Source organism: Xiphias gladius, chromosome 17 (genome assembly GCF_016859285.1).
Source record: "Xiphias gladius isolate SHS-SW01 ecotype Sanya breed wild chromosome 17, ASM1685928v1, whole genome shotgun sequence".
NCBI lineage: Eukaryota > Metazoa > Chordata > Actinopteri > Istiophoriformes > Xiphiidae > Xiphias > Xiphias gladius.
Window position 1 is genome coordinate 25,357,383 of NC_053416.1, and position 22,155 is coordinate 25,379,537.

The window sequence follows — 22,155 nt, forward strand, 5'->3', positions numbered from 1 at the left end:
CTGGGAATGACTGGCTAGTAGAGATGCATTATTAATAGATTTCTAGGGAGCATTTGGGAAGCCAAACATCTTTATTCATAGTGTAAGCCAAGCTCTGGGAACCACCAATTGTCTCCCCTCGTGCTCACCTCAGCCTGACTCTGCCATCGCCAAAAGCTTCTCTCAGTAACCCACATCACATACACTTAAGAAATGGATACATAAATGCACTGAGATGTGCAGTAATTCAAATTCACCAGGAATGCAGACACAAACGCTGTTTCACCTCTGGACTCTGTACTTCCTGTCAAAGCCTGTTCCTGTTCCAACGTGACGTCTGGATCATTAAACGTGACCTTTTCAGTGAGCTGGTGCTGATGTTGGCGGTGTGGCCGTGGCTGGGACTTTGTAGTGAGCTAGAAAGAGAATGTCTGATGACTGGAGAGGGCTCAGTGGTGGCTGGCCAGACAAACTGTGGTGGAGAGCAGGAGCTGGAGGGATTTGAACCCAACACACTGATGGCATCCAGCCAAAACAAACTCATTATTCTAATAGAGAGTGTCAGGGCTTCTCGCACACAAGTGTGGCAATGCAATCTTCCGTGTTGCTCTGTGGACCTTTTTTGATGAAATTCTTTCATTGTTAATTATCAGATACAATCTGAATCAATGGTGGTGATCACTGCGAAGTCCACTTATGATAGTAATCAGTTTCTTATAAGCATATGCTTGTGCAGGCACTTGTATGACTGCCACTTTGAAGCTAGATGCCATTTCTTTCGGCAAAGTGTTTTTCAAGGCAAGTGTTGACATGTGAAGCTAAAACAAAGAAGCACTGGTAGTCCTGACAGTGTATTAAAGAGGAAACGAATCACAACCTCTGTATCATGCCTGCTATGCACGAAAACAGTTTCGTAATGCAACCCGGGTGTAAACAGCACAGCAGAGTCCAGAGTACCCAAGCAGGTCATGAGCCAAGTCAAGTGAGGATGCTTCTCTCAGTGAAATGCAGACACGTTGTTGGCACAGATAGTGTATGAACATGATAAAAGTTCAGCAGATGATAATTATACAGTACTTGTAGCCTATGTACAAAAAAGTTATTTACAGCTATATATATATATATATATATATATATATATATATATATAACTCAGTTGACTGGCACAATTTGACAGAAATATCATACTACTTCTTTTCAGTGATAACACATACACCTCATACACACTGCTGCTGCGACAATCAGAGGAATTTGTTCTTTTCATTGAGGATAAACATCCATAGACCGTTTTTAGCAACCAGAGAGAAAAGGTGCTCCTCATAACTGCAGATCTTTTCTCACAATCACCAGATCCAGACTTTTTCTCAAGTAACAGAGTAATCCAGGTGCCAAAATGTAAACAAATAGACTACAGTCTAAAAACATGAAGTTGCAAATAGGTTAATACTCAGACATTCAGCAAGGCTCATCCTTAATAACTTTTCATCAGATTTGTTGTTAAGTGCAGGAAAAGCTTAAAATGTTATGTTATCTTGTATATTGTGCTAAACATACCTTTAAAGGTCTGCAAAATGGCAGTAGTTAACAATGTGAAACAGAAAATGAGGACAGAGTAGGCCTCCCACACCGCCTGTACAAAGCGTGCAGGATATTTTTCTGAATAAAGAGATACAGATACAGATACAGATCGTAGCTCTGTGTTACAGGGCCCTACAGTTGCTGCAGGTCTCTATGTCTTTCACCAAAACAGAGAGCTCAGATAAAAAAAAAGCTAATAGTTTTTCCTTTGAAGTCTGCAGTCCAACCTGTTGCTCTTCACAATAGAAGTAATTACGTCTGCCTAAATGAAGCGATGGCCTGGAAAGACGGGGAACAGTGGGTTAGTGTTAGAAAGAATTCAGTGATGTGTACTGGGTAAATAAAGAGGGCTGTACTCTTCTTCGCTTTGTACAATGCAAACCTAATGTTGGCGAAATAAACTATTTTCCCAGACAAACATGGTCAAACAAAAATGACATTGTGCTGTTCTCACTGGTCACTTTCAGGAATCTTCTCTGTTACTCACTCTCTCCTCTCTTCTTCATCACCTGTGCTGTACCTCATCTGTTTTTATCTGCTCTCTCTCCATCATTCATCCTGTATTCCTTTATTCTCCCTCTATCTCACGCTATATTTGCCGACTCCCACTATCTGCCTCATTTCAATTTGCCTTGCTTTATTGGCTTTCTGTTGTATATACAGTATTGCCACATCGTTTGAAACATAAACAAAGGAAAATCGAAAAAGCCAGTGAATGCCTTTTGGAATATATGACATATATATTATATCTATGTCTTTGCATGTATTTATGTATGACAGCATCTTTTTAATGACGGATCTGAGTCGCTACATGTTCACCTCCTCTTCCTCTCCATACATTCTGTGCTACTTCACCTTATCCCTCCATCTGTCCCTCCCATCTTTCCTATTAAGAAACCTCCTCAGTTTCTTGCAGGAGAGGATGAATAACATCAGGCGGTGTTCAATGGCTCAGCGACAGCTCAGCAGTCCAGCTAGGAGCCCAATTACAGGCAGATCATCTCAGCGTATTTTCAGCCGCGATCAGCCTGAGCCTCCTCCTCGCGGTGTCTATCGCATCCCTGAAAATCTTATCATCCACAATTTCACTTAAATCCCTAATTTATAGTTACAACATGGGGCCGACTGTTCAAACATTGCCCTCCATCTACTAGCTTGAATGTACCAATTGAGCTTTTGTTATCCAAAAATAGGTTTCACCTCAGTTTTTTGAGATTACAAATGTTAAGTTGGGTTGGGTAAATTTGGAACTACTCTTTGAGGATTTCCCAAAAAGATTAGAGATACATTTTGGCGTTTGACATTGCCAAAACCATTCATTTGTCACAGTCGTACAAGGAAATAACAAACACTAAAAATTCACAATTTAAAACAAACTTTATTCTGTGTTTTTTCCAAGCACAAAAAAAATGAAACTCTCACTTTTAGACCTGATCAGATTTTGCAGTGCTTAGCCCCTTGTGCCTGAGATAATATGCAGAATTATGTACATAACCGAGTTGAAATGGAAATAAGGTAGCATCTGTGGAGAAGATGAACACTGAAGTGGAAGGAGGAGAGAGAGAGAAAAGGGCAGGAGATGCTACTGTGTAAGCAGAAGAGAGTTCTGCATATGCTAATGGCGACTTGGACAACATCCTCCATCACAGCAAGGATTTCTTCAGGTGGTGAGTACCAGCATATTGGATGCTGATGAAGACATAAGACAGTGGTTAGATTTATACATAAGGTGCAATACGTGGCTAGAGATTAGTGTCGTGTGTTTGCAAAAAAAAAAAAAAAAAAAAAAGAGTGGATCAGAGGAGATGACCCTAGAATTATGATTGTCAGTGTAGCTCATTCAATTTCCAGACTGTTTGTGGCAGGAAGAGCTGCGATAAGCCACAGAGATAAGAGTATGCTAATGCAGTTTTGTACGTGGGGGGGGGGGGGGGGGGGGGATGCAGTTGAAAGAGTTATTGGAATGAATAAAAATTATGTCCTTTTCACTTCAGACGTGGTATCATTCAGTTTTAGATAGAAGCAAAGCTGATTGGGTGTCCGTGTCTTCGTTTCATTTGCATTAAATTTCCAATTCACAAATAAAAGTCAAAAGTCTGGTTTATCACCAATTTTCTTTAGTTTTTATTTCTTTCTCTTGTGTTCTTTTCCTGTACAACATATACATTTGCTCTCTTCTGTTTCATGACAGCACCCCCTGCCTGTGCATATAGTATTATTATATCCCTGGCTACTCAGGCAGAGGAATTCTTTGTATATAACCTCTCAAATAATTTCATTCCAAACTCCTTTGCATGAAACAGCCAGTGTCACCATTTAGCGAGACAGCTGTCTGCAACACAGCTTTCTAGCTGACGTTTAGTTCTTATAAACTGACAAAGCACCTGATGAATTAATGATCTTAATTAAGGATGACTAATCAATATTGGATGATTCTTTGCATCATGATTTACATGTCTCCACTCAATTTAGTGTCAGTCCATCTGATCTTTTTCAAGTCATCTCACTTAGAACCACAAACTTCACTGTGACACTAGAGAAAAGGTCAGGGGATTACCAAAGTTGTTTGCTTTGTCCTCTGAAGACCAGGAGTGTCTTCAGAGGAAGACATTGTACAATCCAACAATCAGTTGTTGAGATATTTCCGTCTGCACCAAAGAGATGGACCAAGTGACAGACAGACAGACTGACAGAATCCCTAAAGCTGTGCTGCAAGTGCGGCTAAAAATGTACCTGCAAATGTCAACATTAGTCAGTTTAGTTGCTAAATGTGTAGTTCATATTCTTCAGTGCTACCACTGCTTACAAAACACCATCTGTGCTTTGATTGTTAGTTATCCCTTATTGATACTGTGCCTTGGTTCCCTGCCTGCAGCTGAGGACTTTTGATACATCTCCAAACACCCACTTTTTTTCTTTTCACTGATAAAAATCTCTTCTGTCAATTTGACATAAACATTGAACTTGAATGCATAGAAAGACGACATTTGTCCTCTCCCTCTCATTTGGACTTTAACCAGGATCCTGGAAAATCCACATATAGAATTTTTAGGCATCATTATACTGTAAATAAAACAGACCGCAGTGAAGCCTTTGTTTTACTCTAGTAATTTCCTTAGGCCTGGTGTTTCTCAAAATGAAGATGATTCTCATAAATCCTGCTGTTGCCTGCACAAAAAAGAAATTTTTGTTTACAGCAATTATACAAATGTCTTGATGTGTTAATGACATTATGATGCACAATGTTTAAATCAATCAAATCAATTAAATCACGCAGTGCTTGTTTGCACACTGCAAACACAGACAACAAAAAAGGAGAGCTTTTTCCTCAATCGATGTCTCCATAAATTATCCACACTTTCTGTTCTCAACAACTGCCGCTTCAGTATATCAAAGAGGCTGGCAGCACCATTCATCTGGGAGCTCACCTACAAGGAGGGGGTCAGTTAAAATGAGGGGTTAAGTGTGCTGATGACTAACGGGTCGCCGAGAGAGGTCATAACCCTTAACCCATCCACAACCCCCACCCCTCCCTCAACGCTTGCAACATCTTCACTGAGGTAGCTTCCTTGGCATATCGAGTGTGATGACACACTCCCTTTGTTCATCGCATCTGCCCTGCACCATTGTTATTCCGCTCATCGTGATTAGTCATGAGTAAGTGTCAGTCCTGTCCTCTCCACAGCACATCATTGCATTAATGTAGACATATGTCATTTGAGTCAGATCCAGAAATTTAGGTCAAAGTAAAAGCACTGCTGTACTCGACATGAAAGGCATGTGTCGTATCTAAAACACTGCTTGCCTGAAGATAGATGTTGCATCATGATTATGGACTAATAGCTAAATTTGAATGTTTTTCTCTTCAACACCTAGAACTGTAAATTGATTTGAGAATCTGTTGCTGGTTGTAAAAATGACAGGACCGTTGGTGCAGTAAAAGTAATACTTGAGTAGGAGGACTTAGTAATGTATTCTACCAGATACACCAAAGAAATAAACAAGTAAAAAAAATACACATGCATCGTAATACTTAAACATGTCAGTGTCAATATACACATATGCACACAAGTGAAATCATTAAAAGCCATCGGTTTAAGTATGACAAATCTCTCCCTCTCTGTTTCCTTTCTCTCTCACGCACACACACACACACTCACACACTCTGTAATACATATAGCTGTCTCCAAAATCCATTTCACATCCCAATCCCACTGCCAATTACCTTCTGAATCCATCGCTGGGAAAGAAACATTGATGACAACCCTGCAGTGTCAACACAATTGGTCATGCATGCCTATGAATACTAAGATCTAGACTAGAACAGTTTGAAGAGTGCAGATCATGGTGGCTTTGTGTTTTATGCCTTAATATGTTCTCCTTCTGTTACCTAGAATGTTTTCAGCATATCATTTGTGAGTTAATATGTCGTGCATAAGTCCTTCCCATAAACAATTAAAATGTTCAACCAAGCTCTAAAAGAAATTTGTTTCGCAAGCTCCTTCTTTAGTTTTTACTCTCTCAAGAAATCATTTCTGAGAGACCTTTTTTGTTTTCTGGGTCTGGTTTCCATTTTAATTTACCTCAGTGTGGTCTGAGGTCATTTCTGCTCAGCTCAGACAGGAGGAAACATACAAGCATGGCCCTCTGCAAGGCTCGGAATTATAAGATTCTTGTTTGTATTTGTAAGGTCAAAACTGATCAATGATTCCACCATGAAATATGAGTCTCCCGGAAACTAACAAAATGCTTTGATTAATGAGATTTTTTCTTTTGGAGTGTTTCCACCTCCTTTTTTCCCTCTTACTTTTTTTTTACTTTTTTGCATCTAATTGTATGTCAAACAGTTGTGCTGTTAAAAGAAACTATAAAGGGACTAGATGAATACAAAAATTATATTCAAAATGCTGGGGCAGTTAACCCATCCATGGTAGGATTTGTTCATTATTATTTGATTCATGATCTCAATTAATGCTTAGGTGTATCTGTCATGCCACATGCCAATACGGATTCATTAGCTAAGACTGTAAATGTGCGGGTACATGTGTTTGTGTCAGGAGGATACTACCCATGGGCTGTAGCTGCTACAATTACTAGTATGTGATTTTACGTGGACATCCCTTCACCCATTCACATGCCCATTCGCACATACACAGACACTAATGCACAGGGCAAACAAAAGGCCACATGTAAACTGACTGGGCTGAATATTCACTTCTCCCCTTTGTCCATCTACTCTCCTCCATCTGTCTCCAAATGACTAACACAGAGTTACTAACTTTTAATTGCCATCATATAAATGTAATTATGCACTTAGAGTTAGGCAGGATATTCTAATTTTGACATTTCTGATAATGTTTCCTGTGTAAGCCAAAGCCACATTCAGTCCATCAGATGTGAAAAGTCAGACTTTTGGCTAATTAAAGTGGCTGTAGAATGTAAGTTTAATGCCACTTTGATTAGATTTTATTCAATTTAACTGCATAAAAGAAAGTAAACATCAGGCATACTTGACGTAAAATGATTACATATTTGGTGTCTTTTTGGTTGTCTGTGGTAAGAAATCTTCAGTTAGAGATCATTATTTATCATTGTACAGTACAATACAAAGCAACATATACAACACAACGGTGGATCTTCAGGTAACATAAAACGCTAAGGCCCTCTCCAGAGCCAGTGTCTGGTTTGTCCCTTCTTAGAGGACCTGCTCCATATGTAGATATGTAGGGGTCATTCTAAACCAACGAAAACGCAACAATTCCTAGTTTCAGGTGATTATACACTAATGAAAACATAATCATGAAAATTTTATTCCATCTCTGCCAATAGACCTGCCTAAAGCCTTCTAACTGGTCCTTTATAGTGATATTGGAAAAAGTTCTATAATGAAGGGCCTATTGCTCAATTTACCTTTTTAGCGATAAGATTTGGCATCTCTGCTAGATCATCTATATGTCCCCACCTTGTCACGTACACTCACTGAGCACTTTATTAGGAACACCTGTACACCTGCTTATTCAGGCAATTACCCATCATCCCAGGGCTGGCTTGTGGCATCGTCAACATAGTTACTGTTTCAACATTATCAACAATGGGCTCTGGGTTGACTTGTTTAACGCTCCCAATTTGCCAATGATTATAAGTTGAGCTCCTCAGCCAAAATGCCAATTTAATGTTAACATTAGCCCCTGATGGTTCTGTTTTCATCACGCTAAGATAATATAATACTGGCATAACCACAACGTAATTAAACAATTTGCTTTTGGTTTTGTTTTGGAACATGTGTAGACATTTAGCTAAAATGGAACTACATTACTCAGTGGTGGAAGAAGTATTCAGATCTTTTACTTAAGTAAAAGTATCAATATAGCAATGTATAAATACACAATTAAAAGTAAAAGTCCTGCATGAAAAAAACCTTCCCTATGTAAAAGTACATAAGTATTAGCAGCAAAACGTAGTTAAAGTATTAAACTAAAAGTACTGGTTTGGTCCCTCTGACTGATATGTTATTATAGTAATAGTAGATAAGCATGGAGGAACAGAGGGGGACCAGCTACTCTGTTACATTGTGGATTGATACCACGTAGCCAGTTCTCTCACGGAGAAAGACTCAAGAAACCACGATCACTCCAAACATCAAGATTGCACTTTTGATGCAAGCGCAGTGGATTTTTACAGAGAAACCAAACACAGTGGTCCCCGAGGACTCATTCTGGGTGTTTAAAAGGCTAAAATGTGGAGCACATTCAATACTGACAATAGCACACAAAGCTGTTAATGGAAATCTTTAATTTTGATACTTAGTAGCTGTAATTTCATGCCTTTTAGTATCTGACCACTAGAATTTTAACCTTTATTTATTTTTTTCCCTCCTATTGTATGTTTAATTTTCCTTTTTTGTCTTTTTACCTCCGCCAAGGAAGTTATGTTTTCACCCATGTCTGTCTGTTTGCTTGTTTGTTTGTTTGTCAGCAGGAGTATGCAAAATCTCTTGAACCAATTTGCACCAGACCTGGTGGAGGGATGGGGCATGGGCCAGGGAAGAACCCCTTACATTTTGGCGTGGATCTGGTTGAAGGGGTGGATCCACGAATTTTTTATCACTTTCCTTAACATTGCAAGATATTTGCCATTCTACTTTTTGTTTGTTTGTTTGTTTTTGAAATTATAACTATGCTGCCTGTACAATATGGTTATAGGAAAATACCCATCCCTGGCACAGTCGTGTCAACACTAAAAATATGCAGTTGTTTAATTTGCATTGCTTTAGACCTAATAAATACATTTGTGAATACTTTTGACCCTTTAGAATGTTAAAAGCATTCCCAAAAAACATATTCTCTAATCTCAGGATAATGATGAGAATTACCATTAGCATAAAAAAACAAATCATTCATTAACTTGCAGACTTTTGTAGAATGTCATCAAAATGCCACATTAGAATAAATTTGGAATAATAGTAATTGCAATCCACTACATTTATGTAACTCTTTTCGAAACAAAGTTTCATAGGGAAAAAGAAAAAGTAGATGCCATAATCACACTGTAAAAAAAACAACAACACAAAAACATGGAGGGACTGAGTAAAAGTGAGTTTTTAGAAGTGTTTTGAAAAGATGCTGTGCTTTCATCAGTATGAGGAGTTCAGGAAGCAAATTCCAAAGCTAAGGGGCCTGTACAATAAAGGCCTGGTTACTCCTGGTAAGATGATAGAGGGACAGAACAACCCGGACAAAACCTGTCCCTTTTACAGTGTGAACGGTAACCCTGACATGAGAAGGACCAGAAACCTCTGGCCTTACATCCTTACACCCTGACAAAGCTAAAGAATCATCACAGAGGGCATAACCTGAAAGGCAGGTGAATGATGGCAGGATGAAAAATCGTGACAGAACAACAGAAGGGGCAGAGACAGAGTGACTACCAGCACAGAGAGTGAAAAGTGAGGAGAGAGTGTGGTGAGGGCCACAGGGCAACATGGGAGACTGACATTTTTGGGCACTTTAATAAATGTATTAAGATTGGCAGCTCTACTTGCCGTTCACCAGCCTGATTACCATAAAGCTATTTATTAGTCTGATTTCCCAGGCTGAGAGTAACAGAGAGCAGGGAAAGGAGCGGAGGGGGTCGACGCCAAGGGGGGGGGGCTGGCAGAAGGTTAAGGGCAGGTCGCCATGGAAACAGGCTGGGAGGGTAGTGGGGAGTGTTTAAGAATTGTGGCCGTCCATTTACAGGAGGAGAAGAGATACGGAGCAGGGTTAAGGGTCAGAGGTGGCCATCAGTTCCTCTGTGCAGGCTTTAAAATCACTGTGGGGAATTTCCATAATAAAATCAAGTTCATGGTGGCATCTAGGATTATGAAAGTTAAATATGATGTGAATCTTACAGTTGGGTAGCAGAACACCTGCCCCCAAGTTTACTACTCATGCACACATTTCACATGCAATTAATGTCATTACAGCAGTTTAACATGTGCACAATCTCAACTCTAATCTATGTGCACCCCTCACATGCATGAACACTTCCTACACGTCTTCATTAGCACTAATCAGGGACCTGCTGTTGCCCACAGCGACACCTCTTTGAGCACTGGCTTGTCCAGGCTGCTCTAATACTGTTCACATAATGCAGAGGCAAGAGCACAATGGCAAATGTGTGTACGTGTGTATGTGACAGTGTTTAATCCACCAGATTACTGTGTACAGTTACTGGAAGTATAAGTAGGTTGTTGTTGAAACAACATGTATACAAACCCACAGAGTGTGAGGGCTAAAAAGCATCTGAAATCCAATTCCCCAAATACTGCACTGTTAGACTGTCTCTAACTCTCTAATTACAGCAAGACTAAGTCCCTTCAGGACAATGACTATGTAGATCATTCAGTCATACATTCATTTATGAATCAGTTTGTAGGAATAGTGTCTTATATAGTTAGATTTTTACCTTAGTACATTAAATCAGTTCATAGTGTACAAGGACAGGTGGGAGTTAGGCTCATATATCCAATCACCACCTCCTACTATACTATACATGCAAACCAGAGGCCATTAGACGACCTCATTAGAGCAATTTCACACACTCATTATCTCACATATATCTTCAATGCACAGGTTTTACCATAATCCCTACAAATACAATTATACTTGCGAACAGTTAATGTGCATGTTAACTGACTTTCATTACTTTGCTATTATCTTAGATATAGAGTTAGGAGCGAGTCGGAGAGTCTAGGTTATAGGGATCACTTGCTTCAGTCGATAACACTTCTTACAAACTGGTACCCCTTTCCAGTGAGACACCTGTTGGGAGTGATTTATAAGATGAACTAATAGCTTAATCAGGGGTTTATAAACAATTGAGTAATGCTTTATAGATCAGTTATAATAACCATTCATGAGAACAAGTTTTAGGTTGCCAGGTTGTGAACAATCCCTGTGTTTGACTTTTCCCCTGCTATTTGATATTAATACAGTTATAAATGATGGCAAACATAAACAAATGTTTAATAAGTCATTAATAAATGTAAGTTATGTAAAATAATAATAATAATAATAATAATAATAATATCATTAGCAGTAGTTGTAGTAGCATTATTATTATTATTAGTGGTAGTATTAGTATTAGTATTGGTATTATTATTATGGGGCAGCAGCAGTAGTAGGAATATGTATGTATGTCTAGATATCTCTTGGCATACATACATTTTTTAAAATTCAGATCTTTTTTAACTCAAAAGATTCATTTTTTTTTTTTAAATTAAAATAATCTCCTAATACATTTTAAAAAGCATGATTCTTATTTCACAAAGATCTTCATCAGACTTTGGATCTGTCTGTTATTTCCTTTCATATAATTAACACAAACCCTACCTCTAACATTTTATTCAAAAAACTAAGCAATAAATGCCAGCATGTTGTTGTGAATTTAATTTTAAAAAATTTAAAGTCCTAAAAGCCCTTGTATGGAGACAGATATATTCTATAGTTTGAACCTCTCTTATAGTAGATTTTTTTTTTCTTGTTAACTTATTTATTAATTATTAACTTTGATCACCAGCCTGCAGACCTTAGGGAGTTAACACGCAGGTCATTTTGTTTACATCTCTCTCTTTCCCTCCGGTCTTGTTAGGCTCATAAGTAATTTATAGTAATCAATGCCTCTGGACCTTTCTGTTAAGCATGCCCCGTTACCGAAGCAGCTGGCCTCTTGGCTGGGGTTTGCACGTGTGTGTCTGTAACTGTGCGTGTGTTAGTTTGTCAAAAGTCACTATTTTAGTAATACAAAGGTGGACATTACATTGACTGGTCCAGGCATACGTGATCACCCAACATCTCATTCTTTGTCCTTGAGGCTGAATAAACTTGCATCGCTTGCATTTACATGTAGCATTAGACAAAAGTATCTGCTAAATGAAAGTAATGTAATGGCACATTACATGCTCCACATACCCACAGAAGTTGTTTAAGAAGAGAATCATTTATCTCAAAATACATAGTTGAAATACAGGGTGAGGGAATTTTATTTTAATAACAAACCGAAAACGTATGAGGCCATGCGTACTATATATCAATACCAGTGACTAATGAATAGTTTTTAGGAAAGGTTGTATGTCACTTTAAGTTTTAACAAAGAAGATTAATGAACCAAATGCATGTACGGTGGACTCATGACTTCATGAATGTATTAGCATTTACGTCTGATATTTTGGATGGGGACAGTTCAGAACATATTCTTTATAAACACTGCCTACGATTTTATATTCAAATAACAAAGGTGAGAGCAGCAGAATAAGACAAGCTGGTTTGTGAGCGGCTGACCTCACCAGTTTGGGGATGTACATTCTGAAGTCATGACAGGGGTGATATCATAGCCTGATATCACACCTCCTGACCTTGTACCGGAGCCGTGGTCACCTTGGCACAAAGGGACGAGCTGCTCTCTGAAAACTGTTGGTGGGAAAGAAAGAGCAAGGCTGCACCAGACGTGAGTCAGTGCAGTGTGACGTCACCTGTAGTTAACACAAGCAAGACTGATGCCTGGCCTCTTGTTCCATTTTTCAAAGAACAAAGGGAGCTTTACACTGATACCTACTGTTAACTGGTTTTAATGTTGTGGCTGAATGGTGTATATATATTGTATATATACAGAGGGGGCCCAAAAGTTAAAATGAGAAAATGGGGAACGTGGTCTCAGACTTTTTGGCCCCCATATATATATACATATACACATACATGTATATATTTATCATTCAGCCACAACATTAAACATTAATGGCTGATCGGTGTACATTTCCCAGCATTTTGTTCCAACTTTAAATATTCACAGATTAAAAATTCAGAGATACCTGATTTGACTCAGTTACTGACATATACATTTTTTTTTTTGAGCAGAATCAGTTATTTGCTGATGTTTGCTGTATTGCACACCAAACAGTGGCATTTTAGGTTGGATTTATCTTAAATACATTAAAAAAAAAACAAAAAAAAATCTGTTAGGCCCTGTGACAATAGGGAGCAACTGGAAGTGAACCTGGAGAAACAAGCAGGATCCCTGCTACAAAGTAGGCTAGAAGCCAGGTGAGGGCAGGGGATACAACTCTATTTATTATGTACAAAGCAATCTTCATCTGCCATTGCCAAGGTGTATAGATAATGAATTCCAAACAAACATGAAACCGAATTGCAAAACAGGCCAAAGACAAAACAGAAAAACAAAGGTTTTGATCCATGAATGCTTAGTCAGTAGACTTTATGTCATATTTTCCTTTTAAAATAAGAATAAAAAAATATGTTTCACGACAAACTTGAATAAATAAAATGTGATTTATTTATTTGTTTGTTTATTGATTAATTAACAGTTTCCATTTTTGCTAATAATACAGATCACATGCTATTATCAAGGTAATAAATTGATTTCATTCTTGTTTTTAACATAAATGTATGAATAATCTGTTACAGTGCTAGATTAAACCTGTCATGAGAGATAGTTCTGCTTGTTTTTTTCTGCCTGTTTTTTAGGCTAAGACGGCCTTATGGAGCAAGTGTTGGTAGTGTGAAAAAAAAACCAGAATGAACGGAGAAAACAGTAAAGGTAAGAAACATGTGGTGAATAGAGGAGAGGTGTAAGGAGTCACTGTGACTCCCTACGCTTCATCTCTCCGGAGCCTCTCCTCCAGGGAGAGTATGGTTAGGATGCGTGTCGCAGCATTTACCCTGGCAATTAGCAGCCACCTCCTTACCTGGTGAGCAAGACAGTCGACAGAGGGAAGGTTAGGGCGGTGGCAGGGGACAGGGTGTGTCTCTCCATTCCTCTCTGTGCCCTTTTATGCCCTCCTTTCTCTCTCTCTCCATCCCCCTAGGATCAGTGGAGCTTTGCATTTGAAAGAGCTCTGCCAGTCAAAAAAGCTACACATAGAAACAAATGTCTGTCTCTGACAGAGCTTCATTAAAGGGAGAGACCCATTCTGACTTTTTTTTTTTTTTTTTTTTTTTTGGCATCCCGCAGACTGCCTAAAGTGCATAGTTTGATCACAAGAGCAATTATCAGATGAAGTAAAATTTGAAGGGTAAGAGATAAACAGGATTCTTGATGTTCACAGTCTACGAAATAGACAGTCAGCGCTCAAGATGATTCCACGGATTACCAGTAATACCTCCGGCAGAACCAGAGAAATCCAGTGGAGTTCACCCTAACAGAAGCCTCTAACATTCTGTCTGTCACCTCACTCCAAAATTAAATATTTACTGCTGACAAAAAAAGTCCTTAATGCTTTTAAAAAAAGAACTTTGTAAAGTACAAGAAATGAGAGACAGACTAAGTCTGACGAATTTGGGGTTCATTATCTGATTTGCTCTGAATCTGACACTCAAATTGTGTGCACTCTACTCTAAATCGTCCCTACTGAGAATAAATATTTGGTGTCCCGCATGCTATCAACAGAAGACAGGGCCATTTCTGGCTGTCTATGTTGGCAAATGCATGACATGAGTCCATATGTGGATCTCTGGTTCCCTCTAGTGACCTTATAGGCAAAACTCAGCCTCATCAGCCTGGCAACAAAAAATATATGAGCTGCCAAGAAATAATCTCTTAGCTCAGATTTATTCATCCCTGCCTTAAAAGCTTTTCTTTCAATGAAAGAAGACAATTTAAAGGAGCAAATCTCTGATGAGATGAATGAATCATATGATGATTTAAACACAAAGATTACAAGCAGCTACAAGCTCATTGAGAATAAAAACACAAAAAAGCCTGGAAGTTTATTTCCACTGTGGTCCACAATATTTAACAAACAGCATGACAAGAAAAGCCTAGGACAAATACATGCATACCAATAATTACAGACAATACTTACAATGGTAGAGTAGCCCGGTCTGCATGTTCTGAGCTCACTTCATTAAGTGAGTCAGTTTTAATTACAGACAAACCTTCTTCTTAAGGCCACTTTGAGTATGTGCTCTGATGGGATCAGTTTTAGGCTTAAAGAAAGGTTGTTCTGGACGACAGCTGCAGAGTAAGATTTCTTACAGCTGCTTCGTTCATTTATGAAAATAGACCAAGCAAAGGGGAAAAGACCTCCCTTGGCAGAATTCCCTTGGGAATATCACCCAGCCAGACCACCCTGCCCCTGTAATGCCTGTATGAAACACCAGATGTCAGCAACACATCACAGTGTGTGGCTCAACCACCAACAGGAATGCCTCCGCTGTATGGGTCCAGGCACGAGTCTGATCGAATGATTAGATGATCCAAAACATAGGAATGAGGGATCGCACATCAACAGTGGATCGCAAGAACCTCAGACACACCTGCAACAGCGTCACCCCAAAGTGAGATATACATTATTTAAATAAATATCGCAAAATGAGCAAGTAATTGAAATGAATGGTTTGTATTAAAAGTGAGTAAATCATTTAAAATCTTTGTTAGGCTTCATCAACACAAGAAAATTGTTACAAACTCAGTTTGACATTGTGTATTGTGTAAAACTAATACCCCCACATTTTCTGCGTGAGTGAACTGTAGTCAGGTTGAGCACTTGAATAATGTACTGATCATTTTCCACCTCCAGTGAGGTCAGATAACCTTCGAACCCATGCACCACACACTCACCGTACTGAGGAGTTTTAAACAATCATAAAAAGTAATTTAAAAATCCATGAATATATTTTACTGTCGCCAAAGATACGTATAATATATCAACTGGGTATAATAAGGGTGGAAATCTTCCAAAAACAAAGGAAAGAAAGACAAGTTACTCTAAAATGAATCTCCTATTTTATGTCATTATAATACAAATGCAGATTAATGAACAGCTGCCTTACATTTGAAAAAAAAAAGAAAAACATTACACAACTACTTCCCATAAATGTATTTTATATGTGATTTTTAATTTTTTGTTGGAAAATGACAGAAAAATGATGAAAGTGTGTTGTGTTGACTTTTGACCACCAGAGGGCGAAAGACGCGTTTACTGGTCTTGTCAGTCATCAAATCCCGCGGAAGATGCCCAGCACAGTTCAGTACCCTGTCGACAGTCTTTTTGACAGAAAAAGTGAGGCATTTGAGCTCAGATTTACCCTCCTTTGAAGCTGGCTGGCATCTCAATGTCTCGTGTTATAATCTGGGCCCATTTCGGTTTTACAGTTTCACAGTACTTTGTAGGTTTTACAGCTTCACAGTATGTATCATAGTTACACTTGTTTCTGCATACCAAGTGGTTTCCTCATTAATTTGCCTTTGGTTTGGTGGGTGGCTGTGACCGGCGAGGGGGCGTCACTGATCTGAAAAAGCCTCCCTGTTGGCCTGTCCCGCCCTCAGACATACCTTCATCCATCACTCTCTCCGGCACACTGACACACCCCCTCTCCATCTCTTATGGATATGTGCATTTGTGTGGGCGGGCCCACTGTCCTTTCCTTATGGAGATCGGAAAATATAATGGTATATGTATGCACCCTCAACGCTAGAAGCACTTATGTTTTATGCAAAGTCTAAATTAAGTAAAGGACCAGACATAATAGCTGCAGTTTGAATGGATAACCCACAGAAGTTTTATATATTTTTTAGTCATTCTCACTGATTTATAAAGATGTTTATTCATTCAGAGTGTGGATATAATTTAAAAAGTCGTTTTAGTTTAACTTTTAGCCAAAAAGTCTCCGGAAAAGGATGCCTTAACATTTGGAGTTCAAGTTATACTTTTTATCATATCCTGGAGAAAATTGTTGTCACACTGGGCTGCTTGCAGGTATTCGTCATTAAAACTGCTGTTCTGTTGTTATGGAACTCGAGGAGGGGCTTCAAAAACTGGTAATGTTTGGACTCAGAGGGATTCTCTAACCTCTCATTCTTGAGTTGCCGCTTCATTCTAAAGCTAAACTACAACTTAAAACTCAAAAACACAAATGCAGATGGAGGGAATAAACGCACCATATGATTACATCAGCTGAGACACCACTGAAAACTCAAATGAATCCCTAGGATTTACAGCAAGAAAAAATTAAAATCTTCCCAAACAATACTATAGTCTACAGAAACTGGGGAAAAGCTTTGTGTTTTAATTAATCTTGACGTCTCAATCACATCTCAACATGTAAACATGTTTTGTCTCTGTGCAGATGTTGTTATGAAGCGTCTTTCTGGAGAACTTTCGCATGGAAGGGTCCCAGTGACAGGAAATACAGAGGGCAGGAGAGAAATGGCAGCTTGCTGGCTTGTAAGAGCCTACATATGGGTCATTTTAGTGAAGTGGGATGTGGAGATCAGATGGGCAGATAATTGATATAGGTGAGCAGCATCTGGCATCAATGAGCACTTGGGGGAGACTTGGTGCAATCCAGTGGCGTCCTCTTCCTCAACTTCACTTAATCAATTGACTCCACCAAATCTCTCCTTTCCCATTTTTTTCTTTCATTTTCCTCCTGCTCTCTCCTCCGCAACCATCCCACTTGCAGGTCTTTTACCTTTCTAAATATATCTTTGCCATGAGCAATTTTCCCTTCCCAGCCCCCACCATCCATTGATTCTTCTCTGGCATTGATCTGAAATCCACCATTTGTGTGTGTGATTGTGTGCGCTTGTGTATGAGAGTATACAGCATGTGCCCCCGTCTGGTTTAGTGATGGTTTGTATGTGTGTACACATACCAGCGTGGGTGTGTGTATAATGTGTGTGTGTTCAGGTTGAGTAAATGGTGTCTTTGTGCTTTTGGACCATTTGCGTGTCCCTTTGGTTCTGCTCGAAAGCTTGGATGCTTGAATGTAAACCCCTAGGAGAGTCTTTAGACTCTGACCGCTGTAGTCTTATTTTTGTATTTTGGCAGGACACTGCTTTAAATTAGTAAGTATTTTAAATGTGAGCCTCCAAAAACACAATGGCTCCTTTTCTTAGCGCATGAAAAGAACTGCTGGAGCCAAAACGCCTTTTATCTCACAGTCAAATCCCATATCTGCTCCTGTTTTAATTATAATAATTGTCATTTGAAGCACAGACAGAATTTCTGCCCTCGTCAGTTTATCAGGATATTAAATTATTCCACTCTGATGTTCATATAGAAAAAAAAAAAAGAAAAAGACAATATGATGCATATCTTTGAAGTATTCAAACATGTTCCACCATAATTTCCATCATTCCTGTCTGCGCAATAACACAGTATGTTACTCTGAGCACCTTTTAATACCATAGCCACTACAGCCAGAACTCACACTTCAGCTTTATTGTCCTCTGGTGCAAAAGGAGCCCGTCCTTGTGTATTTGCAGGCAGTCAACCAATGATGGATTAAAGAAGACGTGGTCAGAGGAAGGGATGAATTTCCACTTCACTGCTTGGTTAGTTGGGGATATCGAGATGAGAGGCTTAAGGTTGAGTCATTTTTCCCCTTTCCACAATCCTCATCACAATCTTGTCTGAGATGCAATCAATGCGCAGGCAATATAGTTCTGATATATGCTGCTGCCAGTGTGGTGTGATTTACGTCTGCTGTACTATGGACAAGCTGTGTGCACTTGTACTTTTGCCAAATTTCCTCACAAGAGTGGACCGATTAGGGGAATGCATCCAAAATGCAGATTGTGCTGGTGCCCCTTTCCACAAAGTGCGAGTTCAAAGTTAGGACTTGGATCCAGACTTGTGATCTATTAGGGAAGGGATTCTTATTCAATGACAACACACTGCAGGTATTGTTTAATGTTGGCCCTCCACTCCTCTTCTCTGAAACTCCTCATGGTGTCTCAGCACAGTCGGCGTATGAAGGCTCATTTTCCTTGATGAAAACATTTGATGCCATTCCTTGTTCTCTGTGAATAATAACTTTCTCATAGTAACATGAGGCTGGTATTTAGTGTGGGCACGGTGTTGTGGCATTGCTGCATGGGGTCAATCCCCTGACAGACACAGGAAGTAACAGAAGACACTAACAGGAAATGATTTTTGTAAAACCTGTTACAAACCCTTTGTTGCATGTATATTATTGATGGTGTCATTGCTAGGTGTGACAACTGTTAATTTCAAGATGGCTCCGACACTTTCAAGACTGTATTTAAAATATTGAAAAAATCAATACGGTATGCATAAATCACAATACAGCACAGCGTGCAGTGAAAAATGTCTGCAGGAAACTGAGCTGGATACATTCAAAATTAAACACAACTCTGAATGACATTATTATTATTGAGGCTAGGAATGCAGTGATAGGGTTACATCGCTGAAGAAATGGATGTATATGGATTGGAAGGCCTGTGCAAGTACACAAGCATGTGTGTGTGTCCAGACATTTTATTATATCCTACTTTTTCATCCTTCATGTTTATTAAACTTAACCTAGCTTGAGTATTGCCTTGTCCAGACAAGTAACTACAGCAGTGCGATATTGGTTGTGTTAATACGTAGGCAGGTTTTTTGCTCCTTACTGATCTAGTAGAAATAATGCCAACTGTATTACGGTTTTGAACCCTGTCAATTCCCGCAGCTCTCTCCATCGGGTGAATGCACGTCTGTGGTTCAATCATGTTTTACTCCGTATTCTATCATTCTACCACCTCGCTTCTTTGCGTTCTCTGACAATAGGGCCCTTTTTCTTTTGCCGGGTAGAGTTTCAAATCTTACTCCGCCATTTCCGCTACCTGGGAAAACTATGGATAGCTACCGGGGAATACAAAAGCGCTATCCTCTTCTGCTTTGGTTGCGCGATGGCAGACACACTTTCTTTGTGTAAATCGAGCCTTCATGAAACCCGGAGGTTTCGTGCCCAGTGGCAGACAAAATTGCAAAGTGAAATCGAGGTTTATAGGGAACCAATCTAAACACTGATGGTGTCATTATTCTACAACCTTTGCATCGTGCAATCACCATTTACTTCATAATGATAAGTGCAAGCAAAAAATCTGTCTATTGCCACTTTAACAGGGTGGGGTGCCTCAGGATTTATATCAACAAAGCTGTATTTAAAGCAGCATTGCAGTTTCGGACTTGTTCAGTATTCACATTTTACTTGCAACAGATTATTCGTTACATGCTGTAACTTGCAATCAGATATGCAATCGATTGAAATCCTCCTACTTGTTGTATCTCATTACTTGCAGTTTCACTCCAAAATCTATACAACATGGACTTCAGCAATCTATTATAAGCTAGTTTACAAAGAATGTAATTTGCAGAAGGCAATTTTCAAATACAACCTGCATCAGCCATTATGGGAATCATTATAAGGTCTATAATTTTACAGTTGAATTGTCCTAATTGCAAATCTATTTATCATTGTCTCTTCGGACAGGTTTTCATGAAAGCGTGTTTTCTCTGTAATTCAATTAGTCTTTTTGCGATAGTTGCGACAAATTGGAGTTTCCTTTTGGGTAATTAGATTATTCCACTCTGTCAATTCCTAAATCCTGGCTGTTACTGGATTAAACACAAAGCTAGAATCATTTCATAGGACCAGAAATGTGTGTAGAAAGTGTCGACTCTGTGATTGACACAGCTTTGTTGTGACAGAAATCTCTCCTTCCTCCTGTCATCCTTGTATATACTGTCCATTAAGGATTAACTCTCATTAATCAGAACCGATGATGCAACATCGTAGATATCATTCACTTGTTTTAATTTTGATCGGTATTAGTCTGCTGTCATCCAACCAGCAAGTATACAGATAAGTGACAAATTAGAGGAACCCCCCTCTCCCTATGTGGAGTGGGGCATTGTCATCTTTGAAGAGACCACGCTCATTAGGATGGAAATGTTTCATCATGCAGGACCAAGTTGATCACACAGAAAAAGTGGATTGATTTGTAGGGACCCCTCCCTTTCAGGGAACAAGTGGCCTTAAATTATGCCAGGAGAACACCCCCTCAGCGGTATTAGAGACACTGGGCCCACTCACTGTAAGGATCAAGTCTTTCAGCCTGTTATCATCTCTATGCCACTTGCGAGAATATGGTGAAGGATGACTCATCTGACATCGCCATCATCAACCATCTTAATCAAAGGTCAAAATCAAAGATCCAATATTAATCGGGTAACTGTATCGCGTAGGATGTTTCTCCACTCATTTATCCAGATTAAAGTGAAAAATCATCAAAATCATGTTGTTCAGTTTAAAGACTCGTAGTCGATCACTAGCCCCAAAGGCAAATTTGTGATTTCTGATATTGGGGTACGTAGACAAAACTGACTTGACTACGTAGTTCACTCCCTTTTTACTAAGCGGAGTGGTTGCATTCACAATTGGAAGGCACTTTCACATACGTACATCGGTAAGTGAATGCATCACCATTCATATGGCCCAACATTCAGCATCGATTCTTCCTGACTTCAGCTCAGTATTACAGTCAGCCTGTTGTTAGACCAAGGTGTTACTTTCAGTTAAGTACAAAACTAGCCTGCACATAAGGTTAATAGCTCAGCAGCCTTTTATTAATGGTATTATTATGATTGTTCTTGTGGCTTTTGCAGTCTTTTAAGAGGATTTTAACCAGGAAGTAACATACTGTGAATCACAGCTGACCTAACAGCAGCCCTCCTAGCCACAAGCCACCAGCAGCCTCCACTGCTAAGAGCTACTGATGCAGTGGCAATCGTGATTCAACATAGTCAGTTAAATTTATATGTTGTCAAAGATTGATCGGTACATGTACTGATCACCTCCAATCCAGATTGTTGCTTTAATTAAATTTAATGTCACCTGTCTGTATCCCTGCATCATTTCACTAGCTTGTTGCAAAATCATATACAGTACAGACACAAACCTGAACAGCACTTGGGCTGCTGTAAAGGATTTTACAGCATATAATCTTGTTCTTTATTAACAGATGGTCTTCCCGCTGTTTTCTACCGGACTCTACATTTAAAATTCCATCCACTCCTCCTCAGTCTACAGTGTTTACACTACTGGGAGACTCGTGAGGAAAATGGTAACTCTAATTAAGTGACCAGGTGTTCTGCGTAGGATGCAGGATACAGGAAGGATAGCAGCCGTGTGTCCTGGGTTAAGGGAGATATTTTAGGCTTCCTCCTCCACATCTGTGCACCGTGCATCCTTCAACATCCTCACGCATCCACTGACACTGCTTCCTCCCCTGCAACATCAAGCAGGAAACGGA